The following is a 26,854-nucleotide window of genomic DNA, read 5'->3' on the forward strand; positions in this document are numbered from 1 at the left end:
TCTCAAAAATAAATAAAACATTTAAAAAAACTTATTTTAAATTTTTTTAATTATCACTGGGAGGATGGGGAAAGACAAGTCAGGAAGTTAAATCCTTATCTTCTGCAGGAAATAGTCAAAAGATAATGCTTAGAGTTGAAAAGCCGAGCCATAGGAGTAAAAATAACTTCTTTAGATATATGGCAGTAAATGCCAGAAGAAGCAGTTAAAAAAGAAAACCCTGCAAATGGCTGCTTCTGAAAAGCAACAGGTGGAGCCTAAGAACTTTTCTTCTCAAGCCTGAACTATAATTTTACTTCGTATTTAAACCAGGGATATTATTACTTTGCTAAAAAAAAAAAAAAAAAATTTAAGTTTAATATAATAAACATTTCAAATAAAAATCTATAGTGTCAACCTTGGGGCCTCTGACAAGGAAGTATTTTATGGTAGTTTATAGACAAATCAGTCTATAGTTTATAGTAGTTTATAGACAAATCAGTTTGAATAAAACACATGAAATGTGCATAAACAATTACAAAAATTTAAAATGCCTACTTATAGAAGGCAAAATTTAAAATGCCTACTTGAAAAAACAAGTTCAATAAAAACATTTAGTAAAAATTAAGACGATAGAAACACTGAGTCCCATATCAAATATATCCAGTTTCCTGATAAATACTGAAAATGGTAATGAAGGAAGTAAAACACTTTTTCACAAATATTCACATCAGGAGCGCCTGGGTGGAGCATCTGACTCTTGATTTTCACCTCAGGTCATGATCCCAGGGTCGTGGGATCAAGTCCCACGTGGGGCTCAGTGCTGAGTGTGGAACCTGCTTAAGATATTCTCTCTCTCTCTCTCTCTCTCTCTACATATATATATATATATGCGTGTGTGTGTGTTTATCTATACATATATATATATATATATATATATAAAATGAAAAAATTTTTCTTTTAAATATTCACATTAGCCTCAAAGAATATATAATATGCCCAAAAGGCCTTTCCACACACAGTAACCGGCAACTTGATTTCCATTCCTCGGCTGCCCAAGGTAACCTGCAGTGTTTTCCAGTACCATCTAAGAGCTCCGAAGACCTGTTCCTCACATTCACACAGAGACACCCTGAATGGACACATCACCAGGCATTTCAAATAGAATGTCTCTAAACTCCACACCACCCAATCTCTAGAAAGTGAATTATTTCTGAGGGTACATTTTGTAAAACAGATTTCACGTCACAAAAACACCAGTAGGGAGGGGAGAAAGAGAGGAGAAAACAGACAAAATTTTGAGGAGCATACACATTTTTAAAACACTTGTAACATTTTAACTCATTCCTTTAGATGTTAGGTGGGAGGCTTTCTGGAAACCCTAAATGCTATTCATAGTTCCATCTCATCAGAAACATTCCAATTAAATGAATGATATTAAGGTAATTATCTAAGAAAACACTCAAGGGAACTCTACAGATGGTTTCCACAGTAGACTCCATGCTGTGGGGCAATTTCTCACTGCAGATGTATGTGGCCCGTGTACTCATTCCTGTGCTTGTCAAGTGTAATCTGTGATTATGCAATTGAACATTACAGCCACCTCAGGCCATTCCGTGTTTAAAGAGAAGTGTTTATGGCCATATCCTGCCAAACAACCATAATACCACTTAACCTCAGTCTAACCACTGCTTGAATGAACTTGTTAGGGTTACAGTGAAATACAGATGCAAAACAAATAGTAGGCCAAGGAATGTGATGTCCACATACTAAAAAGAAGGGGGTAGGGTGGTGGTAAATCCTTACATAATGCCCCTTAGTCACTGCGGCAGAATGTACTTGAGCATTTACATTCTAAAAGCTGAAAATTACAGTATGGAACACAGATAAAAATAACAAAATCCAAACTCCAAAAAGAAATGAATTCCTCTGAAGGGTGGGGTGTGTCATCTCAGAAAGCAGCCCCAAGTACAATGCTGTTTCTGGATCTATCCAAGCAAATCAGTAAATCTAGAAATAAGAGAAAAAGATGAATCTGAGAACACTTAAAATGTGCTGCATGGAGTAGACTGCACTGGGCTATTGACTGAAATCCACTGCATATCAATAGCAACTAAGAGTCACTACCACCCAATTGCTTCCTATGATCTAAGCTCACTTTGTGGAGCTAGAGGAACTTTTAGTCAACAAATCCACACGGGAAGATGAACCAACATTCCCTTCTGTTGGCCAATTATGAAACATTGGCCAAAAATATTTCCTTTTAAAAATGCTTATAAGTTAAAAACCAGGAATGAGATGAAATGCTGATGTTTTAACTCCGCTTTACTGTAAGTTTTCTTTTATATAAATTTTTTTTTAACGTTTTATTTATTTTTGAGACAGGGAGAGACAGAGCATGAACAGGGGAGGGTCAGAGAGAGGGAGACACAGAATCTGAAACAGGCTCCAGGCTCTGAGCTGTCAGCACAGAGCCCGACGCGGGGCTCGAACTCACGGACCGCGAGATCATGACCTGAGCCAAAGTCGGCCGCTTAACCGACTGAGCCACCCAGGCGCCCCTTAAAAAAATACAGAATTCAGTCTCTAAGGCTGAGAATCCAGCAAAAGATCTATTTCAACCATCCAGCCACTGTATTTTAAGGCTTAAAAAGGAGAGACTAAGGACACTAAGAGTTAAGAAGCTGACCATCACATGTGTTCCAGACTATGCCACTTAGACCTCAGTTTTATCATTCAAGTGAAAAGTGACATAGAGTACACAAAGAATCTGTGAAACCATATCTTCACTAAAACTCCATCTATAATAATCATTACTGAGAAATAACCATCCACAGCCACTTAAAATACTCAAAACTATGCCTTCAGTAAAATTATAAGAACATATATTCCAATGTGCTTAAAAAAAACTTTGAGGCTGCATTCGGGTGTTCTCATCAACACAGATAGATCATTTTAATCTTGTGTTCATCATGAATGAACAAACTCATCCAGAAGTATTCGCCTTATTACTCAAGGTAAGGGGAAGCATTACTAGAATTCCATTTCGCAATTCATCTACATTACCACTGACGAATGTTCTTATTCACACTAATATAATTCAGGACTGATAGCTGATTAAGTACAGAGTGAATTATTTAGTCCAATGTTATGTTATCAGTGAGGAAACAGCATTCATTTACCAAGGTTATTCTGTTAGTTAATAAATAGAACTCAACAACAATTCCCCATCTATTGGCCTCTTTCTCTCCAAAATACCAATTATTCTATTCAATAAGCATTTATATTTATTAATTACTATATTGCTTTTATTATACTTACTACAAAATCAAATACTCTAAAGCATGGACTATTTCTGCACAGGTGAAATTATTACTGGCATTAAGAAAGCAAAATAGGGGCACCTGGGTAGGGCTCAGTCAGTTGAGCATCTGACTTTGGCCCAGGTCACAGTCTCACAGTTCGCCAGTTCAAGCCCCGCATTAGGCTCTGTGCTGACAGCTCAGAGCCTGGAGTCTGCTTCAAATTCTGTGTCTCCCTTTCTCTCTGCCCCCTCCCCTGCTCGCACTCTGTCTGTCTGTCTCTCTCTCTCAAAAATAAGTAACATTAAAAAAAATTTTTTTAAGCAAAATATACACATACAAGTAAATTACAAAGTAATTTGTGATGTCATTAATAAAAGTACCATCTCTGATTCAGTGAAATCCTGGCAGACTGTTTAGCACAGTAGTTGGAAGCAGGACCTTTGAATCCTAGACCCATAACTAGCCTTGGGCAAGTGATCTGACCTCTCTGATCCTCCATTTCAAAATGCTTCAACTGGAGAACACCACCAAATCAGTGGGTTACTAAGAGGAAGAAATAAGACTATGTATATAATAAGCTCCTAGCAGAGTGCCCAGCGTAAGTACTGACATTACTGTTGCATTGCTGTTACTACTCAAGGAAAAAGTATGAAGCAATCACAGCTAAGGGAGTTAAGAAACATACACACTAATCTTTAAAAGTCTATTCAAATAGTGACAGGATAATACAACAAAAATAAAACAAAATTTACAAAGATCATACGAAAAAGTTCTCCAAGGTCTAGTATATTTTGCCACAATTTTTTTAAGACTTAAGTTCTTTTTTTTTTTGATTTTTTTTTAAAGCTTATTGATTATTGAGATTGAGAGACAGGGAGAGACAAAGCATGAGCAGGGGAGGGGCCAAGAGACAGGGAGACACAGAGTCCGAAGCAGGCTCCATGCTCTGAGCTGTCAGCACGGAGCCCGACACAGGGCTCGAACTCACAACCAAAGAGATCATGACCTGAGCCAAAGTCAGACGCTTAACCAACTGAGCCACCCAGGCGCCCCTTTAAGTCTAAGTTCTATCCTGACTTGAGCAGAAACTGTCTAAGATTTCATAAACAAGACATTTACTGCTTTATCTCCCAGTATCTATAAAACAGAGTAAATAGTTTAATAAGAATTAACTAGTGGTTTAATAAGATCTAAGAAGAATGTTCACTAGCATTTTTAATAAAAGTGAAAGACTGCAAACAGGCTAAATGTCCAACAATATGAAAATATATGAAAAAATCATGCAGCTATAAGAAGAATGAGAGGATGAGAAGGATTTATATATTCTAATATGGAATGATCAAAAACATGTTCTCAAACTAAAAAGAACACAAATATATAAGACTCTATGTTGATACAACCCAAAAAAATAGTATGTCACGTGTACACATATTTATGCACTTAATTCACACACAAAGCATCAAAACTATGCAACCAATGACAACCTCTTGGTTTTATTCTGCACAATTCTTTTATTTCACTATTTCAGTGACACCGTATTTTTATATTACTTGTTTAACTCATGAGCCTCAAGGAAATTCAACCAATAAATAGACTAGGCTAAAATCAAGTAAAAATAAGTTTTAGCAAGCATTTTATAGCTTACAAAAGGATTTTGCAATCCTTTATATAAATCCTTTAAAGTCTCTCAACACGGTATCTAATTGGATCCCCACAATAAACTTCTAGAATTTAAGGTAGTATCCTTATTTCAAAAATAGGAAAGGACGCTGGGGCGCCTGGGTGGCTCAGTTGGTTAAGCTCCCAACTCTTGATTTCAGCTTAGGTCACGATCTCACAGTCGTGGGAGTGAGCCTCGAGTCCGGGCTCATGCTGGGCATGGAGCCCACTTAAGATTCTCTTATGCCTGCTGCCCCTCCCCCACTCGCATGGGCACAAGCTCTCTCAAAAAAAAAAACAACCTGAGAACAAACTTAAGTATTTATTAATCCAAGGTTAATAAATGCAGAGTCAAAACGGAAACACAGTCCGCCCCCACCCCCATCCTAAATTCACTGTTCTGGTCTTCACAGCAGAACACCATAAATTGAAAACACACAAATTGAAAACACGGTCATCTTACAACAAGGCTCTCTAAATCTCTATAGTGCTTCTATTCACGGGAGAGTCACGGGAGAGTCCGGAGTGTGGAGGAAAAGGCATTCCAGTAGGAGTCAAGGATCAGGGTTCCAGTCTGAACGATGTCATTGCTAAGACTTCACAGTAAATCAAGTTCTAGGACAATGGTTCTCTGTGGGCTGCACATCAGGTTCAACAGTGATGTTTTTTTAAATAATAGTACTAACTCAAGCCTGATCTCCAGAGATTAGCATTTAATCTGTTTATTAAAAGCTTCCCGGGTTATTCTAAATTACAGCTTGGTAAAGACCACAGATATCCTTATCTGATGAAAATAAAAATAAAAGATATTTAAAAAATCACTTTGCTATATATACTTTGCAGAGCTGAAAATGAGGGATGAATGTTTTATGAGAAAATCTCTTATAAATAATAAAATGCCTCACATATGTAAAGGAATTATTATTTATTCATTCAAACATGTACCAGGCATGTGCTGGGACCGAGAGCGGAGGCATCGCCCTCAGAGGTGAGGAAGCTGCCACATCCTCAAGTAACTGCCGAGCCCTGGGAGCAGGCACAGCAGAGTTCAAAGATGGTGATGAGCAGACCAGACATGGGGCCCAGGGGTGACGGTAGGAAGAGGGCTTAGAAAGGCCTGCACAGAGGAGACCCTCGAGCTAGGTCCTGGCGTTCTAGACAGAGGGCACATCACACGCAGGCAACATGGTCAGAGGTCTTCAGAGAGGTCTCCAGCTCCTGGGGATTCTTGAGACCCTCGCAGGGTTAAAGGTTAAGGTTAAAACTGTTTTAATATTAACGCTAGGACACATCACCACCAAAACCTAGGAACAGCCCAAATGTTCTCCAACTGGTAAATGGGCAAACAGAAGTATTTTCATACATTGGAATAAGACTCAGCAATAAAAAAAAAAAAAAAAAAAAGAACCAGTGATATACACAACAGCATGGATGAATCTCAAATGTGTTATGTTAAATGAAAGAAGCCAGCCTCAAAAGGCTACGACTTTGCGATTCCATTTACATGACATTTGGGACAAAGCACAACTACAGGACAGAAAAAGGTCAGAGGGTGTAAGGCTAAGGGCAGGGGAACATTCTAGAGTGATGGAAATGTTCTTTATCTTCCACAACCACAATGCATTTGTCAAAACCCAGAGAAGAACTGAACACTCAAAAAGGTGAATTTCACTGTATATAAGTTATGCCTCAATAAATCTAACTTTTAAATGTAATAGTATACAATTTGCCTTTTCTTTCTCTTTCTCTCCTAAATGTACAGTTGTTTGCCAGAAACTGCAGGACTAATGATGTCATCACTCTGCAGCTAAGGGGCAATGATGTCATCACTCTGCAGCTAAGGGAATGCAAGCTTATATATTCTAATGTTCTAAATTTTTCTCCATTTCAATACAGTAAGTAGTAATGGATATAATCAACATCAACACTAAAGCTCTCTTGGGGCTTCAACAATTTTAATGCTAGGGTTTCTGAGACCCAAAAGTTTGAGAGTTGCTGTGACAGGCAGTGGGAGAGGCCCAGGAGAGTTCTCAGCAGTGAGTAAGGGGATCTCACCCTTGCAGAGAGCCGTGTAGGGAGGTGAGTTAAGAGTTACTACAGAGGTCAGGAGCGCCTGGGTGGCTCAGTCGGTTGAGCATCCAACTTCGGCTCAGGTCATGATCTCTCGGTCCGTGAGTTCGAGTCCCACGTCGGGCTCTGTGCTGACAGCTCAGAGCCTAGAGCCTGTTTCGGATTCTGTGTCTCCCTCTCTCTCTGACCCTCCCCCGTTCATGCTCTGTCTCTCTCTGTCTCAAAAAATAAGTAAACGTTAAAAAAAAAAAAAAAAAAAAAAAGAGTTACTACAGAGGTCTGACTAAGCTGATCCCAGGATGAACTGGAAAGAAATTATGTCCATACACCATCTGCAGCTTGTTATAAATCCGAAGCCAGTTTGTCTCTACTGAGCTCTCTTTGCTGGTGTGCTCATGTTTTGCAAACTAATTTCTGTTCACTGGTAACACAGTCAGGAGACAGAGCCTGCTACAAGAGCCATCCTACAATGCTTTATTGAGCAGTGATTTTTGGATTACTCACCCAGTTGCCACAGTCCTTCTTCAAAGGATGCTATTAATTTAAAATTGAATTTTACATATTTTAAACTTGAAAAATAACCATCGTAATGAGGTGCAAAAGCTAATATGGGGGTGGGAGGAGGACTCAATGCCTCAAAATCAATTAGAAAAACTAGGTAATTGATTAAAAAGCCAATATATGACTTCTATGAAATATGCTTTTATTTGTATCCAGAAAACTATGACAATCCCAACTCAGCACAATGTTTTCTACGCAAATGTTTTTTTGATTGGGGGGAGCTGTTTGTGTCTGGTCTGCACAGTTCCCTTTCCTCCAGGGGAAAATGCATTTCTAAATACTAGCCCTGTAAATTCCAAATTATTTCAAGTACAGGGCTTTTCCTATGATTTCTTATGCCCAGAGCTATTCTTGTACTTTGGGATGCCACAGAGGTAGAGAAATTAATCTGAAAATCATCTATGTGTTTAAACTTCAAATACATGGAAAATAGATGACAGAGTAATCGATCAATTATGGGAAGGAAAGGGTAGGTATTAGAAGAAAGGATGATTTCCTTCCTCCATCTAAAAAAAAAAAACTTAAATACAACTTTAGGCCATTATGAGTGTATATGTGTGTTAACTGCCATCACATATTGATTGCTTCTCTAATGGCTTTAAGTAGCCAACTCGGCTGACACCTCTTATAATCCCAAACAGGTGGAAACCTGTCTAGGGTAATCAATTTGCTGCCTTTTAAAAAATTCACCTATACTTCTATTCATGTGAAAGGGGGTAGGGGACATGCCAGACTCCTGCCAAAGCAGCTGTGTATTATTAAAGATAAAGTAAAATTAGCTCCTTACCTGAAAGTACAGTCCTTTTGATCTACTTCTTATACAGGAATCTTGGATATTAGTTTACTGTCATTCACATTTGAAACTGAACCTATGGATTAAAAAGGGGAAAATAATTAATTGGAAATACATGCACAATGAAGATAAAAACATCAATCTGATCAAAGATGAGATTTCCGTACACTTGTTGAAGCCAAATGGTTTCTGCAGGAAACCTGTTTTCTATGACTCAAATCCAAAATGGAAAACGTGGGTGGTTCTTCCTGTCTCATCATTAAGAGTCAGCCAATTGGCTGATAAAGTTTTCACACAACTTAAGCTCAAACTCCAGCCTTCCATCTGCTCTAATACTGTCATACCTTGGGGAAATGAAAGAGAAATAAAGGCTTTCTTCAGCCTCAAAAGAAGACTTTAACGGGCACCTTACTCCATCCAGACTGTACTTGAGCATAAAACTTCAAATCTTCAAAACTTCAAATCCAGAAGACGTGAAAAAGAATGAGAGCTACATCACAAAATAATCCAGGGGCTTTATGGCTGTCTCTGACTTTGGAGCTACGATTTCTAAAAAAAAGACAAACGAGTCTGTGTTGGGCACTAAACTACAATCAAGCGCGATCGTGGAGCAGGGGCTTCCGGCCTGGTTGTCTTAACCACAGAGCTGCACTGCTTCCCACCCACAAATCACTCACCATGTGCCAGGACGTGCCTGCCAACACATTCTGTATTTGGGCTTCTCAACATACAACTCTGCCAGACTGGGACGTGAATCCAGTTAATTCTGCAGGGTATTTCTGCATATCCACCTAGAGCTAGTAAACTAGCCAGTGTGATACACACAACTGAAAACACACAAGCCACGGGACAACTTCAAGGAGAAAGAGACCACGGGTACGTGACACTAGCGTGGTGAAACAATCATAGGGGCCTTTCTGCCAAAGGCCTCCTCACATTTGCACCTCTGACCAGTGGAAAATCTGCAAATGTAGTAAGACCACAAAAATTTAGATGGCTACTTCCAACATCAATACAAGGACTCCAAGTGACAAACTGCTCAAGGGCGGCAACTGTCCAGTTCCTAAAGATTCCAGGCCCCATCTGAAAATTCCTCACCCTCGGGGGTTGTCTCAAAAATGCTAAGAGGCTAATGGAACTTAGGCTGCTTAGCAGCAGAAGGAAGGGTCTTTCATGAGTCACCAGTGACTGCTCGACAAGTTCTCTCGGAGTGACTCCCCTGCAGTCACACAGGAGAACCCACCAGCCAGACTGAAGCGAGGGGGCACAGGCCCCCAAAGTATTCATCCTGAGGGAACTGCTTCCTGGGGAGACCGTGAAACTTGAAACACGCACACCGCCTGTAAATTTACATTTTAGGAAATACGGGTATGGAGGTACTAAGCAGATTATGAACAAATACGTATCATAAGCTCCTGGAGCTGGAAGAGACTGCAGTACCCCATTACCACTGTAAAACCCTCATCCTACAGATAAGATTAAGTCAAAATCTCCTGACTGCCAGCCTGGGGCTCTTCCTATCACACCCTGCCCTTTCATCAACTGTGGAAACGATATTTTGGAGCCTATTAAAATCAAGCTACAAATCAGTCTGCAGGATAAAAATCTCATTTAACCATGTGTTGCAAAAAAAAAAAAAAAAAGATTAACACAAAAGATTAAGAAGCAAAACCTTTAGAGTAATTAATTCCCTGCTTGGGGAAGGGGTAGGGAGGGGCTGGCTGTCTTTCTCCACACAAACATGATCTAATCTTCAGGGAAACCATATGTACAAAATTATATACAAAAGCCTCTTTTTATTTATTTATTTTTATTTTTTTAACATTTATTTTTATTTTTGAGACAGAGAGAGACAGAGCATGAATGGGGGAGGGTCAGAAAGAGAGGGAGACACAGAATCCAAAACAGGCTCCAGGCTCTGAGCTGTCAGTACAAAGCCCAATGCGGGGCTCGAACTCATGGACCGCGAGATCATGACCCAAGCCGAAGTCAGACCCTTAACCGACCGAGCCACCCACGTGCCCCTAAAAGCCTCTTTTTAAAAAAATACTGATCACTTCCAAACCTGTACCTCTAGCAAAAAAAAAAAAAAAAAAAAAAAAAAAAATACAAAGCAAGATGCCTTCCTTCACTTACAGAATGCTGAATTAACAAAAATAGCAATCCATTCTTCCCAAGTTGAGGTGAAAACAAGGTATATTTTCACTGCACTATAATTAATTTCCTCTATTATAATGTATTTTTAACTTCAGAGCAGATCAAATAAATTTATTGCTCCACTGTAGTTTTCTTTTAAGATTCTGATTTTTTAAACACTTCTAACACAATAATGTAAGGTGATCTTTGATTCTGTTCATTTCCTCCAATTCCAGATGACAATTCCTCAAGCACAAAATGTGCCTGCTTAGACACATCAAAAGAGAAGAATGCAATTTGTATAGGATGAAATATCTGCATGAATTTTTGAAACCTTTAAGATAAAACATCAATCTATGAACAAATTCATAACTGCCCCTAGGTTACCTATCTCCAAGGCCTATACACTCCTCTCTTCTTAAGGACACTTCAGTTAAAACCTGTGACAAAAATGAGTACCAATTCTACCATGAGTTCATCGTGTAATGTCGGGCAAGTCATTTACCCTTTGGGCTCAAGCGGACATAAAAAGCCAGTATAGTCTATTTCCAAGATATTTCCTAGGTTTCTTAACATCTTCTTAAGACATTAAGGATCATCTTTATTTCCCTTGAATTCTAAAAGTCAAACATATCTTTAAACAATAAAAAAGAGCATTTAAAAGTTACATTATGCCCCAGAACTTAGCAGGAAGCTACCACCAGGTTAGATAAGTGAAAATTTTGAAAATTTTAGAAAACGATGGACTTCATCTGCATTCAATGTATCTCCCTGTCTTGTGTTTCAACTTCTAGGAACAGGTGTGGAAATGTACTTTCACACCTGGATGACTACTAAGTGTTTTTTCAACTCTCCCCAGACCTTGACTCTTTCCTCTTCCCACCCCTGCCGCCTCAGGACCTTGATAGTCTGAAACCTGGCTTATGTGCCACCAATGCTGAAAATGAAAAGTTTTTCTATCAATTAGGTTTAAAACCAGCTACCACACAAATCTGTATCTGAGAATTTCTGTGTACATTTTGACCACTTAGTAATCTACATTTTAAAGTCTAAAGAATATGTTCCATGTTCCACTAATATCTGCAAATGTAATGATTTTTTTTTTATCTGAAACTGAGTTTCTTGCTTATTGCCAAATAAGCAAGAAGTTCCAGAAAACTTGTTTACAACACAACTCATACCCTTAAGATAATTTATTTTCTTCACGTACCAGTTGGTGATTTTGCCATCCCTGGTGAGTGCATGAAAAAAACATAAACATGAGGACCGTGAACCTGGCATTTTACTAGTAGAAACCCTAAAGAGTAGTTGCTTCTGTCAAGTTCATGCATTTGTATACTGACTACCTCTTATGGGCAGGCACCACTTACTCTTCTGGTGGGAATACACGAACTGACAAAAGTCTGCCTTCATGGAGCTTGTAATCTAATGGAGACACAACCCACAGAATACATGGACGTAATACAGACGTAAGATATATCAGGTACTCATCAGCAGTAAACATAACATAAACACAAATGACATGGGAGATACATCTGTATCGTGAGAGGGACCATGTGCTATGGAAAAGGAGTCCAGGGCGGCAAAATAAGGGGATTCAGGAGTGAACGAAGGAAAGGTAAACTGCAACCTTAAGTGGCTCACAACAGAGGCAGCACCTGAGCACAGACCTGAAGGAGCTGAGAAGTGAGTCAAACTAAAGTTTCCTAGTAATTTTTACCTTGTACTGACTGTGCGTGTACCAGCAACGCCTCCCCAAAAGAAAGGCACAGGAGCAAATTTATGAACAGCCCAGAAGTGTAAACAGAAGAGAGCTGTGGGGAAACCGCCTTCATTTTTGCACATCAGTTTACGCCAAGTGAAACTTACATCTTCAATTAGGCATGGTCATTGAAGGGGTTTTCTCCCCGCCACCCCCACCCCGTGTTAGTTTGAACAAAATTCTTACTTCTGTGATCCATTTTCCTTAAAACTCAGGAATAAATTTCCAAGTATTACTTGACGCACAGAAGAATAGCACGCAGTATTATCCAACCAACAACCCACTGAGCCATCCAAACTATGACACCAGGACTTAACTCTCAGCACAAGAGCCCAGGAGGCACTGGGGCTTCATCCCAATGGGGAGAAACCAGTGCTTCCCCAGAGAGGTTACTGGGGAAAGACCAGGTAGGCTGTGGAATCAGGAGGCCTCCTCCACCGACCAGCTGTCGAACCCTGAGCAAATCTCTTTACTCCCTGGCCTTCGATTTCCTCGACTATGAAATCAGAGCACCGGACCACATGATTTCCAAATCCCTTCCAGGGCTAGATCCATTTCAGAAAAAAAGTTAGGTAAATAACCACACCCAAAAAATTATAATAATGCTAACCTACCATCACAGATCCATATACTTTGTTCTTCTGAGAAAGTAATGAATTTATACTGACCCACGCACAGAGTCTTAACTCTCCCTCTCGGATCATAAGATTCACAAGAACGAGTCTGGACTAGTTGACTAAGGACAAAAGAACTTGCAAAAAAAAAAAGACAGTTATTTTTGTCTTGGCTTTATTATCAACATAGTCTTATTAAACTAATACAGAAATCCTAAACTAACACAAGCATGCACCTGCTGGGATTTTAAATATTCCTCACGCACTATCACCCCCAATTTTAAAAAGCATGTTTTTAAATGGTAGGCTTCCTTCAAAGTTACTTGTAATCTATTAGTATTCTTACTACTATACTATTACAAATAGGTGCTGTGATAAGCATCGTATTCAGAGGCCCCAAATCTGTACTTGCTCTCACCATTGTTTACCAGCTCCCTTCTGTGGAAAGCTTACCTTCCCAACACAGAATTAAAAAGAAAGCAAATACAGTGATTTGGGATGGAAGGATTAGGTTTCTAGCTTTCTTTGCCCTACAGTATTGGCAAGGCTTGTGAATTAGGTTCTGCCAACCACACGTACCACATGGGACTCCTTCAGGACAGAGTCACATCACGTGGGAAAAGAAGCAAGGGGAAGCAGCCACTCTGCTGGCAGCGTGGAGGGATCCTGGCTCTGGCTTCCTGATTTGGAGAATCCTGACTCAGGCAGGGGCAGCAGCCCCCTCACAGGGCCAGTTCCACGGTGCAGCACTGACCACCATTCCCAGAAATTCAGCCTATGGGCTCTTTCTTCAGCCCTCCCGACGATTTGCTAAGCTGCCTATCACCCCTCATAAATCCCCTTCTGCTTACACTCAGTAGAATAGATCTCAGTATCTGTAACCAAAAACCCTGACCAATTCACACGGCACATATCCCTTTCATTATTTCCATATACAAGAGCTGAGATTGAAAGACACGAGTAACACACTGAACATTCCACTGTAAGTCAAGCGTTCTTTGTTTCCAGCCAGGGCTCAAATCCATAATCAACACTTCCAACCTTCCCTTATATGCACTTTCTCATAAATTTCATCACCTCTGCTACGCAAGGAGAAGAAAATGATTTTTGCCTAACTAATTTTCTATCAATAAAGAGTCTGATGACAGTAACTTGGCGAGATATTTGAGGACAGGATACAATAAACATCACTTTCTATACCAGCTCAAGTTTATGGAGAAGCCTGCACTTTCCCAAACATTCCCAAACTGCAGACAAGGTGATCTAATACCGTGTTGCAACGCCAAAATGATCAGCACTCTGTGCCAAGGCACAACTTAATTCACAAAGCAGCAATGAACTTTTCACTTACCTTCACCCATCCCTCGGGGCAAGACCAAAATGTTAAAACCACAGGCACATCAGGTAACTAAAATATTACCCTCTTATCTCACACCAAAAGCAGACTGGAAACACCAAGAAGTGATTGCATGTATTAAAATAAAACTCTCTTCTTGGTAGGAAGACATTAAGTCCCATAAAATCAGTTGACAAAGATGAGAAAAGTAATCAGTGGTTAGTAATACTTTTCTTTGAAATGGCAGGAGAATCTTGCAAAGGACATTTGATATCTCTGAATAATCAAATTACTCTATATTATCAAACTGCACAAAATATTTCTCAGGTAATACTCAAAGGCAAAACTTTTATGTAAAAGATCACTTACGCACTTCTGAAGCCAATTAATGACAATGATACTCATTCAGAAGGCGACTCAGCTCTGCCAAATTGAGAGTGGGTATTCGATTCAAAGGACAGCACAAGTATGCATGAACAGAGATTCCAGACAGGTCTGCTGAAGTTAGCGCCCACCACGCTCTGGGTCACAGGCACTCAGAGCGACTCCAGCTGCCCGAACTGCTTTTAGCTAATGCTCTGCAGCACACTTAGCTAACTTCACACTGGTGGTGGGGAGAATGGAAATACACAACAGTCAAAAATAACGGTACTTTCCCCTAAGGATGAGGCAAATGAACTTGCTAAAGAAAACTCCGAGCTTGGCTTCTTCAAAACAAAATCTGAGAAACAATAATTTCATAGAGCTTCAAGGCAAGGAAGTTACTAAGATGAGTTCAGAGCTTTACTATGATTACACGTGCACCATATGTGCCCTTGAGATGCACCTGGCTCTTGCTCTGGCTCTTAAGAAATGGAGTATTTCTGGGCTAGAAATGACACATGGCCTGCTTTGAAGCTTTTTTTATGGCTTCTCATATTTAGACTCTAACCTCAATCTACTGCAAGTTTAAGGATAGAGATGATGCTCATTCATCAGTAATATCGAAGACAAAAAATACGTATGTAATACTACAGATTAAGTGAGTTCCAAAGTTAGTCTGCAAACCAATGCCCACAAGTGTAGGTCCTCAGGGAGATAAGGGGTGAGGGGATTGTTTATGAGTATTTCATTAAGCTAGCTACATTTATGCAATTGAAAGGGTTGCTCTTTATTTTGAGACCATGTCCTTTCTATTCTTTTCGTATCCAAATGGCCTTTCTTCATAAAATGCTGAAAATTTTTTTAAATTAGGTGTGTAACATGCAAGCCTGGTACCACTGCTCCAGATTTTCTGCACCTTCTCTATCTCTAACGTCCCACCTCCCCTCCTTCAGGTTGCTAAGGCAAAAAATAAAAATAGAACCTAATGCCATTCCTGGCTGCTCTTTTCCCCACCCCATTTCCAGATCATAAACATATCATGTCAGCCTTGCTCTCAGAACGCATCCGTAACCAACCACCTCTCACTACCACAATGAAGATACAGAACATTTCCATCGCCCCAAAAAGTGGTATCAAAATGGCCAATAAACATACGAAAAAGTCCTCACCTGCCCTAAATCTACAGGGAAATGCAAATTAAAGCCACAGTGGAATACCTCTAACACCCACCAGAACAGCTAGTTCAATGGCAGGCAATAAATATCAAGTGTTGTCAAGAATGTGGAGCTCCCACACCATGCCGGTGGATAACCACTTTGGAAAGCTGTTTCTCAGTATCTACGAAAATGAACAGACTCATACCACACGACCCAGCAAGTCCACTTCTAATTACATCCCCCATAGACGTCTTCACCAGAGACAAACACAGAAAAGGGAGCACTATTCACTTGCCGAGGAATCATCATCATACAACGGAAAGCTCTACAGCAACAAAAATGAATGAACTACAAATACTTGGAAGATCACGGATGAATCTCACAAACCATGTTGAATGAAAGAAGCCAGAAACAAAAGAATATACTGCACATGATTACATTAATATAGAGCTCACAAACAGGCCAATAGCAAGTTCTGGAATTAGTGATCAATGGGGTAATACTTTGGGAAGGGGTGACTGAGCCTTCTGAGGGGCTAATAACATTCTATTCTTAATCTGAGTGCTGATGACACAAACGTGTTCACTTCAAGAAAACTCATCCCACTGCATACTTATGCTTTTTACACTCTTTATGTTCTTTATACTGTACTATAAAGTTCTGTTTTGTTTTGTTTTCAATCACCTTCTCAATAAGGCTTTCTCTGGCCTGGTTTCACGAACATGTCCACCACTCCCCAGTATTTTACATCCTTCCTCCACCCTTTACTTTTCCTCCTCAGTACTTGTCAATACCGGAATACTATTTCACCTACTGGATATACTTTACAAACTTACCTTGTTTACTGTCGGTCTCCATGCACTAAACACTACGCTCCATGAGCACAAGTATTTTGTCCATTTTGCTGAGCGTGTACTGAGTCCCCAGTGCCTAGAACAATGCCTAGCGTCGATAGCAGGCACTTAATAAATACTGATTTCATTCATTTATTAATTATACAGCCTTGCCCAGTTCAATTGTTTGTGGATTCGAGCCATTAATTCTTACAGTCGTTGTGGTACACTGAACAATAAGCCAGTTCTATTCTGGCTTCGTTCACATTTCTCCACGTGGTTCTGGGACCTCTCATCTTCCTGATCATCCACTGGACGCTCCCACTTTTCAGATTTCCAAATCAGGTTCTGGCCAGTTTGAGGTACAATACAATGCTAACACTCTTAAGTTCTGTAACATCCATTTTTATAAATGAAGCCTAAGGCTGCATTAACTTGTTTCTTAGCAAAATCCACCTTGCAGACTCATAGTGAGTTTAAGGTCAAATAAAATTAACAAAGAAACTTAACACTATTTTTTTTCTTCCTCCACATAAGCATATAAGTCAAGAAATATTCCAGTCTTGGGCGCCTGGGTGGTTCAGTCGGTTAGGCATCCGACTTCAGCTCAGGTCATGATCTCACAGTCTGTGAGTTCAAGCCCCACGTCGGGCTCTGTGCTGACAGCTTGGAGCCTGGAGCCTGCTTCAGATTCTGGATCTCCCTCTCTCTGACCCTCCCCCATTCATGTTGTGTCACTGTCTCAAAAATAAATAAACATTAAAAAAAAATTTTTTTTAAAGAAATATTCCAATCTTATAACAGGGTCTTTGGTCCTAAATGTAGACATTTTCAGGTGTCTCTCCACCCACTACCACCACAGATTTTAGCACACCATTCCAACCCTTTAAATCCTTTTTTTTTTAGATTTATTTTTATTTTTAAGTAATCTCTACACCCAACGTGGGGCTTGAACTTACAACCCCAAGATCAAAGAGTTGCATGCTCCACCAACTGAGCCAGCCAGGCACCCCAACCCTTGAATTCTTTTGAAGCAGTGTTTCTCAACGTTTTTTTGTTATCACTCCCTAAGAAGACATTTTAGACATTTTCCTTAATCATGCTCCCCCACGAAATGTTAATAACCACAGATATATACTGTATATTTATGTACTTGTACATATTATGCTTCAAATATGAAAGAATAAAATTTCTGTCCCCTCCAATTTCACCTCCTTGAATGTGCATCTTCCTTTTTTTTTTAAGTTTATTTATTTATTTTGAGAGAGAGACAGTGCAAGTTGGGGGGCAGGGGGCAAGGAGCAGGGAGAGAGGGAGAGAGAGAATCCCAAGCAAGCTCCACATTGTCAGCACAGAGCTCGACGCAGGGGCTCAAACTCACAAAACCATGACCTGGGCCAAAACCAAGAGTTAGATGTTTAAGTGACTGAGCCACACAGGCACCCCAGAACACATGTATTTTAAAACCTTGATTCTGTCAACTGCATTACCTTACCTTTCGAATTTTGCTTCACATGTACATTTGCCAACAATAAAACCATTGTGATAAAAGAGATAAGTTGTGGGGCACCTGGCTGACTTAGTAAAGCATGCGAATCTTGATTTCAGTTTTGTAAGTTCAAGCCCCATGTTGGGCATAGGGCTTAGTGTGTAAAAAAAACAAAAACAAAAACAAAACTGTGTTAAAAAAAAAAAAAAAGATAAAAGTTGTAACCCAGAGGGGCACCTATGTGGCTCAGTTGGTTAAGCATCCAACTTCAGCTCATGATCTCGCTCACAGTGAGTTCGAGCCCCGCATCAGGCTCTGTGCCGACAGTTCAGAGCCTGGAGCCTGCTTCGGATTCTGTGTCTCGCTCTCTCTCTGCTCCTCCCCCACTCGCGCTCTGTCTCTCTCTGTCACTCAAAAATGAATAACCCAGAGAAATAAAGAGTCCAGCACAACAGGAAAGGTTTCCATCCCAGCTGACACAAATCCATTAAAACTATTATTTTAGGGGCACCTGGGTGGCTCAGGTTGAGTGTCAGACTTCAGCCCAGGTCATGATCTCAAGGTGCTTGAGACTGAGCCCGGCATCAGGCACAATGCTGTCCCCTTCAGAGCCCCCTTTGGATCCTCTTTCCCCTCTCTCTGCCCCTCCCCCATTGGCGCTCTCAAAAAACTAAACATTTTTTTTAAACCTATTTGTAAAGTATATTTCTTCAACAAGCTACAAACCCACCAAACACCCAGTTCATATTTCCATCTCACTCATAAGAACAGCATTTTGTTAAACTAGACACTGCTGAAATAAAAAGACAGCAGTCCCTTAACTAATAACCTATCCAACCTTCTTAAAATGTATTTTTAAAAAGAATGCAAAATTAGCACAGAATGATTTATTTTAGTCTCTCCTAAATCCCTCTAGAATCTGTTCCTGTTCTTGGCCTCCCCGCCTGTGGACTCCCTACCTTCGCTCTTGTAAGAGCTTCCTGTTGCCCTAGGTTCAGATTAGTACTTTTTATTTTCCACATTATTAGCAAACTTTTTAAGTGCAAATCCACTCTGTCTGCTCCAGGGATATTTTAAATCTTTCCGGAGCTACTCTAGCCTGTAAGATAAAAGTCCCAACTCCTCAGCATGACACGCAAAGATTTTCACTGTGAGGCCAATCAGTGGTCAGCCAGCCACATCTTCCCGTTTGTAGAAAGCTTCTCCTAATCACTTTACCCAGGATAGCAGAAATGCTCTTACACCCACGCCAGCTGGTACCTGCCCTCCCCACCTTATCCACTCTTCCCATTTTAGAAGTAACCTCACCTCTTCAAAGACTTCCTCTTCTCCCCTCTCCTTCCCAGGGTCACAAAGCACCTTATGACCTGATTTATGGGCACTCTGCATACATACCGTAATTACTTACTTACCAGAATCTGTTTTCCCCACATGGAGCCATTTAAAGGATGCACGCAAGGAAATGCGCCATGAAAATTTGCTACAAGCTAATATCCTAAACCAGGACCTTAACATTCACCTGTGTATTTCTGGCACCAGGATTATCAGGACCCTCTGGGAATTGGAAGAATAAATATTTTTGGAATGACAGAAACCATCCTCACTCCAGATAACCACTACCTCTGTCTCTCAGTGTTATCAAATCACCTGTTTAAACCTAGACTCGATTTCTGCCAGAAATTCACATGAAACTTAATCCATGTTCCTTTCTTTAGAAAACAAAAACACTGGTTTCAGGAGTTTCTCTCACCTTCTCACCTTGAGGTTTCCAAGCGGGTTCCTTGAAAATAACTGCAGGGTTTTCGGTATGCTGGGAAACAACTCATTTCTTCAACTGAATGGTAACTCTCTCCCTTTACTGTATCTTTTGTATTCTACCATTCTCTGTCTGAAAACCACTTTCTTTGCTAGAGAAAACAGCAGAGGAAAGAGTGAATGACTCTTAACTCCCTCCTTTAATAAGATTAAACGGTCTAGCCTCTTTCTTCTTCCTCATCTTGTTTTATAGACTGAAAACCAATTTGCATATAACTTATGTTTATTAAAGTGGAACACAAATACCCTCTTTGTCACATCAAGTCCACTCTTAGATATATATCCAACAGAAATGTATGCCCATTTGCACCTCAAAGGGCAGAACAAAGATAGGAAACTGAAACTCAAATATCCATCAAGAGTACAATATATAGGGGTGCCTGTTAAGCATCCAACTCTGGCTCAGGTCATGATCCTGCAGTTCGTGAGTTCGAGCCCTGTATCAGGCTCTGTGCTGACAGCTCAGAGCCTGAAGCCTGCTTCAGACTCTGTGTCTCCCTCTCTGCCTCTCCCCTGCTCGCTCTTTTGCTCTCTCTCTCTCTCTCCCCTACTCAAAAATAAACAATAAACATTAAAAAAAAATTAAGAATAGAATATATAAACATACAATGAAAAACTACAGAGTACTTAAAAAGAACTATAGTTAGAAGCAACACATGGATAGATTTTACAAGTTAAACAACAGAAACCAGGCACAAATGAAAGCACACTTTAGGATCCCATTTCTACAAATTTCAAAAATCTTTTAAAACAAATTTATGGTGTTAGAAGTTGAGGGTGGTTACCTCTGGGGAAGATGGAGGCTAGTGATAGCAAACATACATGAGAAGGCTTTAGGGGGCTGGTGGTGTTCTCGTTCTCACCCCGTGTGATTACACAGAAGTATTCATTTTCTGATGATTTACTGAGCCTCATCTTTTTTTTTTTTTTTTTTTACGATTAAAACATTCTTTTTTTTTTTTTTTAAATATACATACAAGTTAGTTAGCATATAGTGCAACAGTGATTTTAGGGGTAGATTCCTAATGCCCCTTACCCATTCAGCCCATCCCTCCTCCCACAACCCCTCCAGCAACCCTCAGTTTGTTCTCCATATTTATGAGTCTCTTCTGTTTTGTCCTCATCCCTGTTTTTATATTATTTTTGCTTCCCTTCCCTTGTGTTCATCTGTTCTGTCTTAAAGTCCTCATATGAGCGAAGTCATACGATATTTGTCTTTCTCTGACTAATTTTGCCTAGCGTAATACTGTCTAGTTCCATCCACATAGTTGCAAATGGAAAGATTTCATTCTTTTCTTTTTGATTGCCGAGTAATACTCCATCATATATATGTACCACAACTTCTTTATCCATTCACCCATTGATGCACATTTGGGCTCTTTCCATACTTTGGCTATTGTTGATAGTGCTGCTATAAACATTGGGGTGCATGTGTCCCTTCAAAACAGCACACCTGTATCCCTTGGATAAATACCTAGTAGTGCAACTGCTGGGTTGCAGGGTAGTTCTATTTAATTTTTGAGGAACCTCCATACTGTTTTCCAGAGTGGCTGCACCAGTCTGCATTCCCAGCAACAGTGCAAAAGAGATCCTCTTTCTCTGCATCCTCGCCAACATCTGTTGCTGCCTGAGTTGTTCATGTTAGCCATTCTGACAGATGTGAGGTGGTATCTCATTGTGGTTTTGATTTGTATTTCCCTGATGATGAGTGATGTTGAGCATTTTTTCATGTGTCGGTTGGCCATCTGGATGTCTTCCTTGGAGAAGTGTCTATTCATGTCTTTTGCCCATTTCTTCACTGTATTATTTGGTTTTTGGGTGTAGAGTTTGACAAGTTCTTTATAGATTTTGGATACTAACCCTTTATCTGACATGTCATTTGCAAATATCTTCTCCCATCCTGTCAGTCGTCTTTTAGTTTTGCTGATTGTTTCCTTCGCTATGCAGAAGCTTTTTATTTTGATGACGTCCCGGCAGTTCATTGTTGCTTTTGTTTCCCTTGCCTCTGGAGACATGTTGAGTAAGAAGTTGCTGTGGGCAAGATGAAAGAGGCTTTTGCCTACTTTCTCCTCGAGGATTTTGATGGCTTCCTGTCTTATATTTAGGTCTTTCATCCATTTTGAGTTTATTTTTGTGTATGGTGTCAGAAAGTGGTCCAGGTTCATTTTTCTGCATGTCGCTGTCCAGTTTTCCCAGCACCACTTGCTGAAAAGAGTGTCTTTATTCCACTGAATATTCTTTCCTGCTTTGTCAAAGATTAGTTGGCCATACACTTGTGCGTCCATTTCTGGGTTCTCTATTATGTTCCATTGATCTGAGTGTCTGTTTTTGTGCCACAGTGAGTTCATCTTTATGATGCACTTGATATGCACTATCCTTATAACAGTCTGTAGAAATCACTGTGGTAATTTCAGATTTTTCCCCACCTATATCTAGGTCATCCTAGATATAACCTGTAAACACCTGTAACCATTCGGTCTATCCTTTTATCTGCATACTTACTTATGTGCCCCTTTCACTTTCGTACGCCACTTAAAATCTGGCTTCCTAACAAAGTTGAAACACAACCCACAGAATAAGAAAAAATTATTTCAAATCATACCTGATCAAAGATATGGATTCAGGGCATGCAAACAACTCCTAAGTCTCAACAGTAAAAAGACATATAACTCAGTTTTAGAATGGACAGAGGATCTGAACAGACGTTTCTCCAAAGAAGATAATACAGTGACCAATAAACACATGATGATCAACATCATTGGTCATTAAGGAAATGCAAATTGACCCCACAATGAGATTCCACTTCACACCCATAAGGACTACTGAAATAAAACACCATACGGTACAGCAACAAGTGTTGGCAAGGATGTGGACAAACTGGAACTTTCACCTACTGCTGGTGGGAAAGCAGAAGGGTACAGCTACTTTGGACAACAGCCTGGCAGGTTAAACACAGAGTTACTACAGAAGTCAGCAATTTCAGGAGAAATGAAAACATGTGCACACAAAAACTTACCACATGAACAGCAGCATGATTCTTAACACACAAAAAGTAAAAACTACCCAAATGTCCATCAAATGATGGATAAAAAAAATGGTATAAAACCATACAATGGAATTATTACTCAGCACTAAAGTACAGACGCATGCTACAACATGGATGAACCTTGAAAACATCATGCTAGGTGAAAGAAACCAGACACAAAAGACCACATGTTATAGGATTCCATTTGTATGAAACATCTACAGACAGCAAGTAGATCAGTGCTTGCTTAGGTCCAAAGCGACGGGGGGGGGGGGGGGGGGGGGGCAAGAGCTAAAGGGCATGGGCTTCTTTCTGAGGTGATATAAATGTTCTAAAACTGGCTGTGGTGATGGTTGTACAAAGCTGTGAATATCCTAAAAACCAGTGAATTACGCATTTTCAATGGGCTAATTATGGTATGTGAATTATATATCAATAAAGCTGTTATTTTTTTTTTTTTAATCTGGCTTCTTTTGCAATGGCCCTAAACAGCTGTGCTGCCTCCTTCAGAAGCGGGCCCCATTTCTGCTTATCAGTGTGATTTGGAATCTACAATCACAACTTTTGTTTCTTGGAGCTTCCCACCCATCTGGACGAAACCATACTCCTTTTTATAGTCCTGCTGGCCTTGGAGGTACCATATCTTTTCTCTGAGCTTTGTGAAACCTCCTTCTAAAATTCTAGGCTGTAAGACTCTTCATCATGAAGAAATGGAAGCCACTTTCACCCAAAGTTCTCAGCATAAATCAGTGAGTCACAACTCCTTCTTTTACCTTCTAAGAATAGATCAAGGACTTATCAGGTGTCTCCATTTATCAGGTTGAGATTTCCACAAAAATACAGACAGTTGAAATGCACCATTTATAAACTACCTTACCCTTGTGCCAGCTCTGAACTTAATACATATTTATTCAAGGATGCATGTAAGATTAGGCTCTAGGAATACAAAACTGCAAAAGACACAGTCCTGGCCTTCAAGGTCTAACAGGAGAAGAAAACACAGAAAAATTATTTTAACATATTTTGACAAAGCTCCCCCAGCTTCTCTCGATCCTGGCACTTAATAGGTGACTTGTACTCTTCTGTTACCCGTCTGTCAACCTGGCATGCTTTCATGAGAATGGACTGCCCTTTGAATCCCAAAGACCGACAGTGGCAGGAATGCAGGAGAACTTCAACAAACTCTTGATTGAATATGTGTGAATGAAAAAGCATGGATAAGCAAGGATAACATTTTTCCTACATAAGCACCCACCCTGCCCTCTTAAACTCTTCTCAGTGACAAATCCCAGCCACACTTGGCTTTAGTGCAGTCCTTGCTGAGGCAGGCAGGGAGCAAATTATGTTGAGAAGATACCCAGGTTGATTCCTCCCTCTGCCCCCTGCTGTCTCCTTCATCAGGGAGCTCTTAGCTTTCCTCCCCCTAGCCTTCCCCCATCTAACATCCAGGGGAAAATGTTCAGGATAACTTTTCAAAGACAACTATAATGCAATGGGATATTCCCGTGTAACACAGATGAAATATGTTTCCAAGAACCCACCATTACAACCTAAATGAAATGTATCTTTCCACCAGGAAAGCTAAAAAGCTAGGAACGCTTGTAAGAAGGGAGGATGGGCGGTTGACATGGACTGGGTGTCTATTATGTGCCTATACATGCTGTTGCACAACTGCCATCATAATCAGAGCTCCCATCTATTGGTACTAAACCCAAACTGTGGGGAGGGCGTGAGTACGTGGTCTCATTTCTTCTTGACAATAACCTTGTGAGCTAAGCATCATCACTGTCCCCTTTTTAAAAAAGAGGAGGGCACTTGGGTGGCTCAGTCGATTAGGCATTTGATTCTTGATTTCGGCTCAGGTCATGATACCATGGTCCATGAGATCAAGCCCCGCATCAGGCTCTATGCTGACAGCATGGAGCCTGCTGGGGATTCTCACTCCCTCTCCCTTCTGCCCCTTCCCAGACTGCGCATGTACTCTCTCGCATTCTCGCTCTCAAAATAAATAAATAAACTTTAAAAAATAATAAAGAAGAGGAAAGAGGTTGAGGAACCACCTGAGGTCACTGTGGTAGGATGGAAACCAGGTCTCCAGTCCCAAAGCCCACATGTGCCACTACCACTTACCAAGAAACACTGTGTAACACGGGAATGCACCTTAGCCTCTGTGTCCACGTTCTAAATCTAAACTGCACAAATGAGGGCAATTCCTTCCTCAGATGTTGGCTATGAAAATTAACGAGACAATAATATCCAAAAAAGTATTGGTACGAAACAGACTTTCAAAAAATGAAACTTCCTTTTTTGGCTTCTCCTGTTGTGAACTTCCTGGTCTTAAACCACGAGCACTCAGTGGACACACCGTAACTTGTAAATCAGCTCTCACACCCTGTCCTCCAGGGCAGGCTTTGTCTTACTCATATCCAACAGGTTAAAATAAAATTAACATTTGAGAAGAACATCTAGAATGCCAAATCCCACCTTACAAAGCTTTAGGACACAACTCACTTGTAACTCAGAAACTGTTCACAGAGAAATCTGAGGTCAAAGCTGCTCTTGGTTTTGTTTCCCAGCGTGTTCTTCCAGAGGAATCCAGACACCACCCCCCCCCACCCAAGGCTGCTGCTGCCCCCAAGGCTGATGTCACGCTGCCCATGGCAGAAAATGCTGCAGTTTTCCCAGGGCCTCTTCCTTCGCCCTGTCAGATTTCACCTTCAGATTTCACCTCCAGATTACTGGAAAATCGCTGGTTCCTTGTTTTCAGAAGCCATTTTTACAAGATAGGAAACATGAAAACATTAACCGTGGTTAGTTATACTGGGTGGTAAAAGGGTGGAGGACTTTTTTCTTTTTCTTCATGTTTTCTGCTATTTTCCAAATTTTCCAAAAAACCTTATGCAATACTTTCACAATACAAAGCCAGAAGAGAAGAGAAAAGCCAATATATTTAAATGATTTCCTTTGTCTGCTACTGGACATCTTCCTCCCTTCTTCCCGACTTCCCCAACGAGCTGGAAGCATCTAGAGAACAGGTCTGCTAAATTATCTGCACAACACTCAACACAGGACCTCCGCCACAGCAGTCAGTACCTGACACAAAACAGCTCAGTATCTGTCGAGTGCCTGATGAATATGTGGGTACTATTTAGAAATGGACTTTGTTAACAGCTGGTGGGTAGACCAAGGTATGGATGTGGTATGTCTTTAATGAACTTGGATTATCATAGTTATATATTATTAAAAAGGTAGCTTTCAAAAATCCAAAGCAGTCGGACATGAAAAGCATGTGACCCACAGACAAGGTGAACTACTGAGGCGACTCACTGTTGCAGGGGTAAACCGAGAACAGGGTAGTGAGCAGAGCTTAAGTCCTTGTGCGTCCAGCTCTAAACGACACCCAGAAGTTCATTAAAATAACCCCCGGGCTCTGGGCCCCACTTAGAGGGCACACCGAAGCCCAGCTCAGCTACCAAAGTTGAGGAACACTCTTTAAAATTAATCTTTGTTCTTAAGATTAAATAATAAACCTAAATACTAAAGCAAACAGGGGATTAAGATAAAACCACCCCAGCAATGTTATCCCTCCACCAAAAATCCTTATCTAATACACCAAAGCAGAAAACTTTGAGGACTGATTTAACATGGAAGAGAAGTCTCAAATGTTTGATTTGGAAAAAGGACCTGAACATAAAATTTAAAGAACAGTATACTGGATTCAATAAACATACAATGTTCACAAGTCAATAGAAAATTTAAGGTGATAAAAATGTTTTCCTTTTTACCATGACCTAAGTTAACTAAATTTCCTTTTATTAGTGACTTCAATTCTGTCTGATCAATTGAATGTGTGTTTCCTAGAAGCGCACTTGATTGCCAGGACCGACCTTACACCTGTTTTTGTATTTTCAATAAACTTCAGTTTTATTAACCTCTCTTTATATATCTGTATATTGC

The 26,854-nt window shown here is 40.3% G+C and overlaps 1 protein-coding gene across 7 annotated transcripts in view; it reads right to left on the reverse strand.

The window, feature by feature from the left end:
• SIPA1L1 (signal induced proliferation associated 1 like 1) overlaps positions 1 to 26,854 on the reverse strand; it is a 367,173-nt gene that overhangs the window by 319,139 nt on the left and 21,180 nt on the right. For all 7 annotated transcript variants that reach the window (XM_047079409.1, XM_047079413.1, XM_047079407.1 and 4 more), the window contains one exon: positions 8,362 to 8,443. The gene's annotated coding sequence lies outside the window, so the exon portion shown is untranslated. The remainder of the gene's footprint in view (positions 1 to 8,361; positions 8,444 to 26,854) is intronic.

Source organism: Lynx rufus, unplaced genomic scaffold (assembly GCF_022079265.1).
Source record: "Lynx rufus isolate CCGP_SWC_20201006 ecotype Redwood Valley unplaced genomic scaffold, mLynRuf1.p SCAF_17, whole genome shotgun sequence".
In the NCBI taxonomy this organism is placed as follows: domain Eukaryota; kingdom Metazoa; phylum Chordata; class Mammalia; order Carnivora; family Felidae; genus Lynx; species Lynx rufus.